The sequence below is a fragment of the Nerophis lumbriciformis genome, linkage group LG12 (assembly GCF_033978685.3).
Source record: "Nerophis lumbriciformis linkage group LG12, RoL_Nlum_v2.1, whole genome shotgun sequence".
In the NCBI taxonomy this organism is placed as follows: domain Eukaryota; kingdom Metazoa; phylum Chordata; class Actinopteri; order Syngnathiformes; family Syngnathidae; genus Nerophis; species Nerophis lumbriciformis.
This window is the reverse complement of record NC_084559.2, coordinates 45,994,613-46,007,431: the sequence shown is the minus strand read 5'-3', so window position 1 is coordinate 46,007,431 and position 12,819 is coordinate 45,994,613. Positions and strand designations below refer to the sequence as shown.

The 12,819-nt window shown below is 37.8% G+C and overlaps 1 protein-coding gene across 10 annotated transcripts in view; it reads right to left on the bottom strand.

Moving 5' to 3' along the window:
• mef2cb (myocyte enhancer factor 2cb) overlaps positions 1–12,819 on the bottom strand; it is a 209,452-nt gene that overhangs the window by 160,480 nt on the left and 36,153 nt on the right. For 9 of the 10 annotated variants that reach the window (XM_061986652.2, XM_061986646.2, XM_061986651.2 and 6 more), the window contains exon 1: positions 4,384–4,625. The exons of the other annotated variant lie outside the window; for it this stretch is intronic. The gene's annotated coding sequence lies outside the window, so the exon portion shown is untranslated. Of the gene's footprint in view, positions 1–4,383; positions 4,626–12,819 lie in introns of those variants that run through there. 10 annotated transcript variants of the gene reach the window in all.

The following is a 12,819-nucleotide window of genomic DNA, read 5'->3' as shown; positions in this document are numbered from 1 at the left end:
TCACCTCCCAGGGGGTGATCAAGGGTGATGGGTCAAATGCAGAGAATAATTTCGCCACACCTAGTGTGTGTGTGACAATCATTGGTACTTTAACTTTAACTTTAACTTTAAGTACAGTCAGGGTGTATTTTTGCCATTGAGCACACTAGTTTACCTTAACTTGATTGCAATATATAGTATTTTACCAAATCTTCGCTATTTAATTGTGAAGAAGTATACAAAAGTTAGTGCTGTCAAAAGACTGAATATCTAAATTACATTAATCACACTTTTGCATTTAAATTAAATGCAATTAATTGCAGACAATTACTTGCATGTATGATTAAAATTCATTTAAAGAAAACTTGAATATTTGGACACAAATGCAATTTTATTGTCACAATGTCATGCAGGATTTTTTTTTTAATGTTTTACTTGAATGCACGTCATTTCAAAACTTGTTAACAGTTTTATCGACAGACCAGTCAGGGTATTTTTTTTTTTTTTCATTGAGCACACTACTTTGACTTGATTACAATAAATAGTATTTTACAAAATTATAGGTATTTATCGTAGAAAAGTACACAAACATTAGTTCGGTCAAAAGATTACATTTTTAAATCGGCTTGCATTTTGATTAATCATGATTAATCGCAGAAAATTACTTAAAAAAACAAAAACATTTTGACACAAATCCATCATACAGAAACATATTGAATGCACGTCAGTTATTTGCTCAAAACAGTTATATAGAAAGTACCATCTGGGTCTATTTTGGAGTGAAGTCTACCAGTCGGAGTCTCCGCACCCACAGGAGCAGGTACGATCCAAATAAAATGTGTGATTAATCTTCATATGAACATAATAATTGCCATAACGTGTCGTAAATAATCGCACGAGTTAGAGTGCTTTGCCAGCCCTGTCAAAAACATTTACAGTAATTAACTATAAAATCAATTAGTAATAACTTTTTTGGAATAAAGTGTAGAATCACAACTCTGAAGTTACAGTAAATTACTGTAGCAATATTTCAGTCAAATTACTGTAAATGTTACCTTGAAAGTAATGCAATTATAGGCCAGTAATTGACCGGGAATTTAAAATGAACTTTTTTTCAACGTAACGTAATATTCAAATACAGGCCTCCTCCTAATAAATGATTTAACTTTTTTTTTTAAACAGATGTGGTAGTCCATAGGGTTCCTCACTCGCTCTCAGGATGGCAGTCAAAGTGTTTGAGAGAGTTGCGAGGAAGTTAATTAGTTTAAAAACGTGTTACCTCCTTTTTTTTTACATTGACATGCGCACGTTAAGACCGCACATTTCAGTATTTAGACGGAAAAAGTACAAACGTGGCTCTACTCTAAATGTTTCTCTTTGTCTTATCATGCAAAGCTCCGTCTGTACTCCCCAACCCCTGCAAGTCTGCAACAACTCCCTCGCTCGCTCCCTGTCCAAATATTCCAGGGAGCATGGCGAGGTGTTTCGGGTGTCTCTTTATAGGTGGGCTACAGCTGACGTTACCATTGTGTGGTCAGCACACGGCTGCTTGCCTGCAAGACCACCCAGCCGGCTGCTGCCGCCACCGCCGCCACCGCCATCGTGACCGACAGGCCAGGCAGGAAACAGGAAACAGGAAGGAGGAGGCAGGACATCCTGTCCGACTAGATCGCTATGTCCATTACAACATCACTATACCGCGTCGGCTTTCTTTTTGTTTCATTTCAAAGCACTGAAGCCTGAAACTAAAAAATACATTTCAATTTCTTTTTATTTGTTTTATTTTTTTTTTCCCCCAAGATGTGAAAAAAAAGAAAAAAAAGAAGGAAATCATTGTGAATACACAACAAGAAAACAAAGGCATTAACAATCAGACACGATACAAACACACACAGAGACAGACAGGCAAACAAAGAAAGGCAGCGAACACAAAGCGGGGCGCAGCCAAAAAAGGGAAAATAAACTGACTTTATGGAGAAAATATTCTAAAGTGTGTTTTACAATACAATTAAACATCAAAGGCTGCATCTATTCCGCTGTGATCTTTAACACCCCAGTGAACAGCCCCCCCGACACACAGTTACAACACACACTAACGCAAACACTGCTGAGCATCAGCGCTAATTACTAGAGAGAGATGCACAAAAAAAAGGACATATTTAAATATACGCATTCCCTGTAAAGTGTGGTCTTTTTTAAAAAGTTTATAAAGTAAGAGGATATATGATAAGAGTGAAATTAATGATATGTTTCATGCATTAATACAAGTCGTGAGAGGCCTTGAGGAGCAAAAAATGAGCGTTACTGTATCACACCTATTATCAGCTCTTTCTATGCATTATGATGTGATGACTCCTGTATCACCTTTTTTCTTTGCAGCCAAGTAGGCAAAAAAGGTCAAATTACTGTACTCTGATATCTCACACCATGCCAACATGGATAAAAAATTAAATAAAAATAATATTTAAAACAAAATGAAAAAAACTTTAAAGCACAGCAAAAGGCTGTTAAATTATTTGCTTAAACATGAGCGCCTGTGATGTTTCTATGAAGCAAAAATGTTTTCCATAAGGAGTGAATTCTGAAATGGGCTTTTTTTCTTTCTCTGCTGGATTACATGTCTTTGTGGTTTTCCTGTGCGATATTAAAAAAAAAAAAAAAAGGAACCATACACACTCTGGGGTGAGTCCCCACTTTGCGCGGACATTTATGTGGAGAATGAAAAATATTGGCATCCATGCGCACACCGATCACACACACACATACGTCCATTTTTTCGTCTTACACTCTTGGCTAAAGTTAGAAGAAAAAAAATACCAGATGGTTTTTGACATGATTTTAACACATTTTAAAGCATGTCCATGGGGACCTAATAGATTTCAGTGGTCCCCTCTTGGTAGATGTGTCACAACGCCATAACCCCTGTTAGATATAGGTACACAAGTGCACAAACACACACACACACACACACACACACATACAGTCCTTCCTTTAAGCAAAGCCTCACTGAGCCCCTAGTGTACAGCAAAGTGCCCTGACAATCGGCTCAATGCCCTCGGCCAATCAGGGCCACACGTGACCCTCTAATCCGACTCTGACAAGTGTGTGTGTCGTCATTGTTGGTTTTGTGAATCAGTGCCCCTAAAATGTCAAAAAGGGAAGGGGTTAAGAGGGGGGGTAACAAAAAACTGTGTTAATAGGGGACAGAGCATCCTTTTTTTTTGTCTATATGCATGCAAGGGGGGGTTCTTGCAGATTACAGTGCTGGGCTGACACAGTCCACAGTGTGTAATCGTGCGTCCACATGCGAACACTCACCTTCCTCTGAGCGGATTAACCTAACGCTATAACTCCCAAGAGAGCAACAGGCCAGACAGGACAACTTCATTGACCATGGCCACAGCAGTGGGACCCACATTTTGTCTTTTGCACTAAAACATTGTCCAATTTCTAAATTGCCCCTCTGGAATTCAATTGAATTGCGGTAAAGTACAGAATAATAGGACATTGCACAATAAAAATGGCTTTGAAAGTTGTCATTTTTACTTGAATTGTTCCCGCTCTCACAAGTTAAATGGAGAATCTGCATTAAAATGGTATTTGTTGTTAAAAAATCATAACGTGCGCACAAAATCGATGCAGTTTTGCGACGGCGTTATGTTGGAAGCCCCCGCTGTGCCGGCTGCACAGAGGAACCAAACAGAGTCAGAGTTCCTGTCCAAAGGCCCGACTTTATGTTTTTGCATACATATTTAATTTCTGGGGTTGCAAGTGGGTAACAGATGAGACGGGTTAATGAAGGTCCTGCAACAGGTTCAAGTGTGCATAGTGGCACAATTAGAATAATAATGCAGCCTGCCAGGGACACAATAAACACAGATTCACAGTGCCATTATACATTTTGGTGATGCCTTTATTTATTATTTAAAAAGCTACATTTCTGGAGAAGTTGTTATTAAACATAATTTAATCCGTGTTTAAAATGGTCCGACAACAACACAATAACTGTGCTTATCTCAATTTAATGATTATATCAAATTATTTTGATGACTTTTAAATTCCCATATGCAAACCCAAGCTGCCTGCTTTTTTTTGTTTAGTGCAATAAACTTTTTTTTATTTTTTTTTTTAAAGTAAGCCTACATTAGCACGTGTTAAGATGTGTTAATGTGCAAACAGGAGCAGAACTCCCTTAATAGAGCCATAAACAGCCGTTTAAAAAGTCCTTTTATGGGGCCAATTGTCAGCATAAGTGGAGTGGGGTCGCGACACTTATTACAGAGGAGCTTCTTTCACCCACGACACGTCCAACACGTTCTTAATGAATGAAAAAAAACCCAACAAAATACAACAAGTCCAAACTTGTCCAAAGCATTAACGCCAGCGCGCGTCTTTCTTACTTACTTGATGGAAGAAGAAATGAAGCCGGCTGATGTGGATTAAGGCGCGCAGCGAGCAGGTCCGCCGGTGCTTGGTGGGGTCCGGTCCGGACTTGCTTGGCGAGGACGGGACTTAAAATCCAGGAGCGCAATTTAGCAGAGGACGCCGCTGGGAGGGGAAAAAGTCATCTACAGTACACGCTGGGAGTCTCCACTATGTCATGGAGGACTACTCGCTCTCTCTCTCCTCCTCGCTCTCCCCCTCTCTCTCTCTCTCTCTCTCTCTCTCTCTCTCTCTCTCTCTCTCTCTCTCTAATCGCTGAAAAGTGTGAGCGCGGCAGAGGTGTCTGTACGGTGGTGGAGCGGTGCCGGTATAGCTGGTGAAGATCTGCTTTGCCACAAATCCTGACAAAATATTTCCACAAACTCTTCTCTTTCCTCTTTTTATTTATTTACTTTTTTGTGCGTGACGTCTTCTTCTTCTTCTTCTTCCTCTTCCTCTTCTTCCTCTTCTTCTTTGTATTCCTTTAGAGTCCTACACTTCTTCTTCTTCTTTTTGTTCTTCTTTGTATTCCTTTAGAGTCTTCTTCTTCCTGTTCCTGTTCTTCTTCTTCTTCTTCTTCTTCTTTGTGTTCCTTTAGAGTCCTACACTTCTTCTTCTTCTTCTTTCTTCTTCTTTGTATTGCGTTAGAGTCTTCTTCTTCCTGTTCCTGTTCTTCTTCTTCTTCTTCTTCTTCTTCTTCTTCTTCTTCTTCTCCTTCGTATTCCTTTAGAGTCCTACACTTCTTCTTCTTCTTTTTCTTCTTCTTTGTATTCCTTTAGAGTCTTCTTCTTCCTCTTCTTCTTCTTCTTCTTCTTCTTCTTCTTCTTCTTCTTCTTCTTCTTCTTCTTCTGTGTATTCCTCTGGAGTCCTCTTCTTCTTCTTTTTCTTCTTCTTCTTCTTTGTAGTCTTCTAGAGTCCTCTTCTTCTTCTTCTTTTTCTTCTTCTTTGTATTCCTTTAGAGTCTTCGTCTTCTTCTTCCTGTTCTTGTTCTTCTTCTTCTTCTTCTTCTTCTTCTTCTTGTTCTTCTTCTTCTTCTTCTTCTTCTTCTTCTCCTTCTCCTTATTCTTCTTCTTCTTCTTCTTCTTCTTCTCCGTATTATTCTTCTTTTTATCCTTCTTCTCCTTCTCCTTCTTCTTCTTCTTCTTCTTCTTCTTCTTCTTCTGTGTATTCCTCTGGAGTCCTCTTCTTCTTCTTCTTCTTCTTCTTCTTCTTCTTCTTCTTCTTCTTTGTAGTCTTCTAGAGTCCTCTTCTTCTTCTTCTTTTTCTTCTTCTTTGTATTCCTTTAGAGTCTTCGTCTTCTTCTTCCTGTTCTTGTTCTTCTTCTTCTTCTTCTTCTTGTTCTTCTTCTTCTTCTTCTTCTTCTTCTTCTCCTTCTCCTTATTCTACTTCTTCTTCTTCTTCTTCTCCTTATTATTCTTCTTTTTATCCTTCTTCTCCTTCTCCTTCTTCTTCTTCTTCTTCTTTGTATTCCTTGAGTCTTCTTCTTCTTCTTCTACTTTGTATTCCTTTAGTCTTCTTCTTCTTCTTCTTCTTCTTCTCCTTCTCCTTATTATTATTCTTTTTCTCCTTCTTCTCCTTCTTCTTCTTCTTCTTCTTCTTCTTTGTATTCCTTGAGTCCTCTTCTTCTTCTTTTTCTTTGTATTCCTTTATAGTCTTCTTCTTCTTCTTCTTCTCCTTCTTCTTCTATTCCTTTAGAGTCCCGAAAAGGGGACAGGCTCACATTTCCCCTAACTGGACTTTAATGAAAGAGGACGTCTGGTCCTAATGGTTTATTATCTCACCAGCCCTGATGGAATGGAGTGCTCAGGGAGGACCACTAGAGGAAGATGATGGCTAGTGAGGGCCAGCACTTATCAACCAGGGTGAAGCGTGCATCGTCAACACTTTCACAATATAAAATAAATCTATTTATTTATTTTACCAAGGGGGAGAGTCAATTAATGTGCACGTATTTTATTTGTTTTTATTTTGCCTACTGTTTACAAACATTATGTAAGACAAGCACATACTTTGTTTTAACGCAAGCCCACGAACAGGTTTTATCCAGCCCGCGGGATGAGTTTGCTAAGTATAAAAATGTACCTGAATGTTTTTAATGAATGAAACAGCTGTTCTAAATGTGTCCACTGGATGTCGCAATAGAAATTATTTGTATATTTGAAGATGATGTACATACATATGTACTAAATAAACCACATGATGTAAGTATATCAGTCGAGGAAAATTATCAAATTACATAAATAACATCCTGTAATTTGATATTGATACCATTTTTTTTATGTTGATGGATTGAAAATGAACACCAATGAGTTGACTGATGAACATTATCACATAATTTATTCAGAAAATATAAATAACGACAAATAAATTATCAACCGCAACATATAAGGTTAAAAAAAAAAACAACAACATTGTGATTTGTACATTTGTGCTTGTTCTATTTTTAAACAAAGAAAACAATCTGAAGTTGTCTTTATTTTTAAGTTATCGTGCCGTGATTTTACCAGTCCGGCCCCCTTGGGAGTAGATTTTTCTCCATGTGGCCCCCAATCTAAAATGAGTTTGACACCCCTGTTTTAATGCATTCTAACTTGTAAAGTCTGCTAACAACGGAGCCAATGGGGATCGCGCTATTCCGCCTATTGTTTGGATTTAAAATGACGTCAAGACGGGCTCATGTTCGCCCATTAAGTACGTGCGGTGGTCTGTTCTCAACGAGTACATGGCATCATAAAAATGCCCTATGTTTGCGCTGTTTTCGGCTCTATGAACGGTTCAAACCGCGAAAAGGATAAACGTTTCTTCAGAGTGCCTCGAGAGGTAAACAAAAAGGGCGGAAGAGTGCAAGATTTAATGAAAGAAAAGCTACCTTGTACATGGTAGCACAGCCCAAAAATGCATGAGTGATCACTAAGTTAGAGGTTTGTTTGATATACTTTTAACATTTAGTGTTTCCCATTTAATCATTATCTTGGCATTATTTGTATTTCTTAAGACACATTTTTGCTACAAGTGTACAAGTCTAAGTAAAATAAATCGAATGTCAGCAAAACCTAAAAGAGTTAAGTTTTTACCAAAGGCAGCAATAGTAAATGAAGCTTTCAGCACATACACAATGTTTACATCTATAGTTATATTTTGATAAAGACGGGGGGGAAACAAGCTACTCGTAAACGGCGCGAGCAACATCAACAACAAACATGGCGGTTGACGCAAAGTTAAATCATGAAATGCAACCATACCCGAGCAAAAACGATGCATATTTATCCGACAGGGTCTTGATGCCAACGTCCTTGACCCAAACCACACAAAAAGAAGTTGTAGACCTCCATGTTTTTCCATGTTTTCGTCGTCTTGAGCACAAGATAGTTGATATGTCTGGGAAGTCCACCGACAAACTTTCTGTCTCTGTTTAATTCTTTGCTTCTTGTCTTGTTTAATAGATGTCATCAGTGTTTGAACCTGACAATATGATTTGCGGTAGAAAATGGATTAGAAAAAATTATAATAAAAGAAAAACATATATATATATATATATATATATTTATATATACTGTGTATATATATATATATATATATATATACATAATTATAATAAAAACAAAACATATATATATAAATATATAAAAATAAAAAATAAAAATAAATAAATAATATATATATATATATATATATATATATATATATATATATATATATATATATATATATATATATATATATATATATATATATATATATATATATATATATATATATATATATATAAGGGACGGCGTGGCGCAGTGGAAGAATGGCCGTGCGCGACCCGAGGGTCCCTGGTTCAATCCCCACCTAGTACCAACCTCGTCATGTCCGTTGTGTACTGAGCAAGACACTTCAGCCTTGCTCCTGATGGGTGCTGGTTAGCGCCTTGCATGGCAGCTCCCTCCATCAGTGTGTGAATGGGTAAATGTGGAAGTAGTGTCAAAGCGCTTTGAGTACCTTGAAGGTAGAAAAGCGCTATACAAGTACAAGTACAACCCATTGTCACTCGACAAATGGTAAATGGGTTATACTTGTATAGCGCTTTTCTACCTTCAAGGTACTCAAAGCGCTTTGACACTATTTCCACATTCACCCATTCACACACTGATGGCGGGAGCTGCTATGCAAGGCACTAACCACGACCCATCAGGAGCAAGGGTGAAGTGTCTTGCTCAAGGACGCAACGGACGTGACTAGGTTGGTAGAAGCTGGGAATCGAACCAGGGACCCTCAGGTTGCTGCCACGGCCACTCTCCCAACCGCGTCACGCTGTCCCTGGACAACTCTTTATTTGATAAAGTACAGGGATCTATTCCATTGCATAGTTGTATTTTTGCTTCTTGCAGGAATAATTACCGGTAATCCCCTTTTGTACTCAAATTTGTGCGCGCCGCTTGCTGTACAACAGCCATCTAAACTTGATTGACCACCACTGGTATTCACTTCCGGGAAGAAATCACTTGTTGGAATACAAGTAATAATGCACTCCAAAAAAAAAAGGTGTTATATACATGCTGTAAGTATATATATAATGTAGTAACCGGCACATTTTATAATCGCATGTAATAGTTGCATATTTTGCTCATTTTAAGCATACTGTGGCACATTCATTTCACAAACATTCGAAGTTTCCTTCAACAACAACACTGACTACCACTCATGCAGACTTCATGAGAGACGACAAACATAATAAAACAAACACTCAGGGCCTGTTTTACAAAAATCCAAAACGTGAGCCAAAAATATTAAAAAAGCATGTACTATGAGTGGGCGTGTTGTGTGTGATTTACTAAGACTGCGTGAGCAATTGAAAACTGGCGCATGAGGATTTTGCATGTACTATACGGGGCATCACCCCAGAGACACTCATTTACTGCACATTCATGTTACCATGCTCCTACTTGTGGCGTTTTGCTGTGTTTTCAAACATGCAGGAGACATCTACCACTTTTTATGGACATTTTAGAAGCAGTCATGCAGTTCATCTACAATGAAACCACTTTTTTTTTTTTTTTTTTTACCAGCAAAGGTGCGGTCATCGGAGAGGGGCTACACTTACTCCGCTCAAGACGCAAAAACCGCATACTTCAAGAAGTTTTTTTCATACAATAAATTCTTCAATCATATATTCTATATTAAATAAACGAACATCATTACGAAATACTAAAGGACACCAAAATGCTTGAAATAAACAAACACCATTAAAAATACTATAAGACACCAAAACGCATTAATTGCATTTTTGTAATCAACCCTTTAAGTAATCCAACAGCTATAACAAAATGATGTTGCTAAATAAATTATACGTCTACTATTTTTTCATTTCTATCACGTGCTAAATAAAATGCTAAATAGTGCCCGCAAGACAGTGAGGACTGTTGATAAATCACATTGCGTGTGCTAAAGATATTATATTTGCATTTTCTCCTTCCAGTTTTGTGTCTGTTTTGATTATCAGCATATATTTTGCATTATAATGAAGACAGAGACGCAAAATGGATTGCACTCCTTATTCTTAACAGACGCAATCCACTTTGCTCAGTAGACCAGCTTTTTGCTGTGCTATCAGGTTTAGTACGTGCAAACTTTTTGTAAATCAGGCACTTACTGTACAATGTCTGCTCTCACTGGGATGACGACTGATTGGATGTTCATATCTTCTCATTTAAGTGAAGTACTAATCATAAACCTCTGGAATGGTTAAATGAGATGTGTGCAAACTAGCGTCATTTCATGTCTGTCTCACCGTTTCCGGATATAAATAAAAGTCAAAGTTGACCAACTTCTCGGTTTATGGCCACAACCTTCTACTATCCAGGTGAAATGCATGATTTATAATTTAGAACAGTGGTTCAACAACTTTTATTATTTTTTACCAAGTTCAGTTCTGAGAAAAGACCGAAGGAACGTCCATAAAAAATGTGTATGTTTTACAAAAAATGTGTTTGTCTGGCTTGAGTGTTTGTATGAAAAGAAAAAAAACAAGTGCAAGAAACGTTTTAAGTATGCTTAAACATAGTTTTCTAGGGGCGTGGGGAATAAAAAAAAGTTGGTTATAAACTATCTGGATTCAGCTTTACTTGCAGTACAATATTGTATCGTTAGGGCACCTGTGTCTAACTCAAGGCCCAGGGGCCAGATCTAGCCCGTCGCATCATTTAACGTGGCCCCCGAAAGCCTGGAAAAAATGCGTGTCAATAAAATACTTAATTTTTTTCAGTAAATGCATTTTGACAGAAAAAAATGCATATACTTTAAACTTAGATATTATCTAATCATGCCACATATACTTCCATGCTCCTTAAAAGCAAATTATCCATCAAATTGTACAAAAAATATGATTATACAAAATAATAGAAATATTATACTAATTGATAATGATGAATATAATGATTTATTAAAAATGATTATACTTTTATATTACTGCTGTCAAATGATCAGATGCATCACACTTGAATTTTGATAAATCACAATTAATCACTGGTTATTACCAGCATGCAATGATGGGCAGTAACAAGCTACATGTAGTTAAGCTACATAGTTTAACTACATTTTCCAGTAGCTTGGCGGCAGCTTAGCTACTTTTTTAACGAGTATTGTTTCCAATGTAGCGAGGTAACTTACATCAAAGCTACAAGCTACAAAGAGAGAAAACGGACTGCAAATTCAGGCCAAAAAAAATTCAATGACCTGGATGAATGAGAACATCCATACATAAGGAGAAAATCCATGATGAATGGTTGGTGTTTGTATGATGAGTCACAATTGGCTAAGATTGGGGCAAAACATTACAAACTGGCAAATCAGAGGCAAGATAGGGCGGGTCAGCGAAACTAGTAAGCAAAGTCATAATAGCCACGCACTCATGTCACATGATGACGAGGGAATAGGAGTTCATAAAAATGTTTTACTGCACATTACCATTATTAAATGTTCCCAAACAACACACAAGCCATTGTTAATTTTTTGTCAAGCTATAGATAGATCCTGGGTTTTTTTTAACTTTAGGTATAGAAAATAAACAACATTATAGGGGTGGGCCAAAGAAAAGGCAAACTAAATACATACATACAGTGGGGTGCGGGGACCACTAGAGGTAGTTGTAGGGTGTCCCCAGCTAAATTACAGATAGTTATTGGGTCCATTTGTACACTCTCAGTTACATAAACATTGATATTATACGTGTGGACCCATAGATATAAATGCCGTTAAATGTAGCTTTGATATAGCAAGCTACTTTTGCCGTGTATCTAGGGATAGCTTCCTCTGTATCTTGGCTACATTTAATCGATAGTAACTTGTAGCTTAACCTACTACATTTTCCAAGTAGCTTGCCCATCACTTCCCGCATGCGTAATTTAAAATAATAATGAGTTGGACACCCTTGCATGAACGGGTACAAACAGCAAACCTTGACGTTTAAATATTTGTCCTTGGGAGTACCTGCAGTCTTGATTGTTCCTAGAGAAACATGGCTTTTGTCTTACCATATTTTGTCTACTGTGATAACGTTGCTGAAACAACTCGTATTTCCCTCTCTCTGGTGGTCCCGACACCCCCCCTCCCCCCCAAAAAAGCTTCACCCCTCCCGAAATGGCGCCAATCACAGTGCAAGAAGCCTCCTATCTGCAGATGATAAGGCCTGACACAGACAGTAAGCATGGGGAATTACCAGGCCCTTATCCATCCACCCAAATGATTTCAAAACATCCACTCTACTGGTGTGAAGATAACAATTAAAGCAGCAAGTTTGCCACTTCAGATAAGAGGCAGACAGGCATCACAATGGCTTTACGTACCGAGATGAATCCCAGATAGGCCTTGTAATAATCTGGCTCTATTATTCTAATATAATATGGCTGTCAAACGGGACAATTTTGGATGGTTCGAGTGTGTTACGCCATCACATCAGCACTCCTTGTTCAGTTTTTAATCAGCCAAAGCTCATACAATGTGACAGATTAAAGCAATTATACGTGGTAATCTTACTTAGAAGTAACAGCTTGGTTACTCTGATTTGTAATAATGACGGTAGCATCTCCGTTGTTATTGCCATGGCAACCTCAGATGACATATTTTAGTTTAGTGCAATATTTTTACCAACAGAACAAACAAAGGCATATACTCTTGTTATTGTAAGTCCATCTTTTCATACAGTTTGGTTTTTGCCGTAATTTTAGTATTTGTCGTATTTTCTATTAATGGTAAATGGTAAATGGGTTGTACTATACAGAAAAAAAAGCCGGTAGACAGGAAGTCTGGGGTCACTTTTATCTGAGACTTTAACATCGTCAAAACATGTCAAGACACCTCTTCTAATGCCAATTACACACTTCCGGCTTCACAATAACAGCGCTACGCGTCGCATCCGGTCTAATTACGATCATGGCT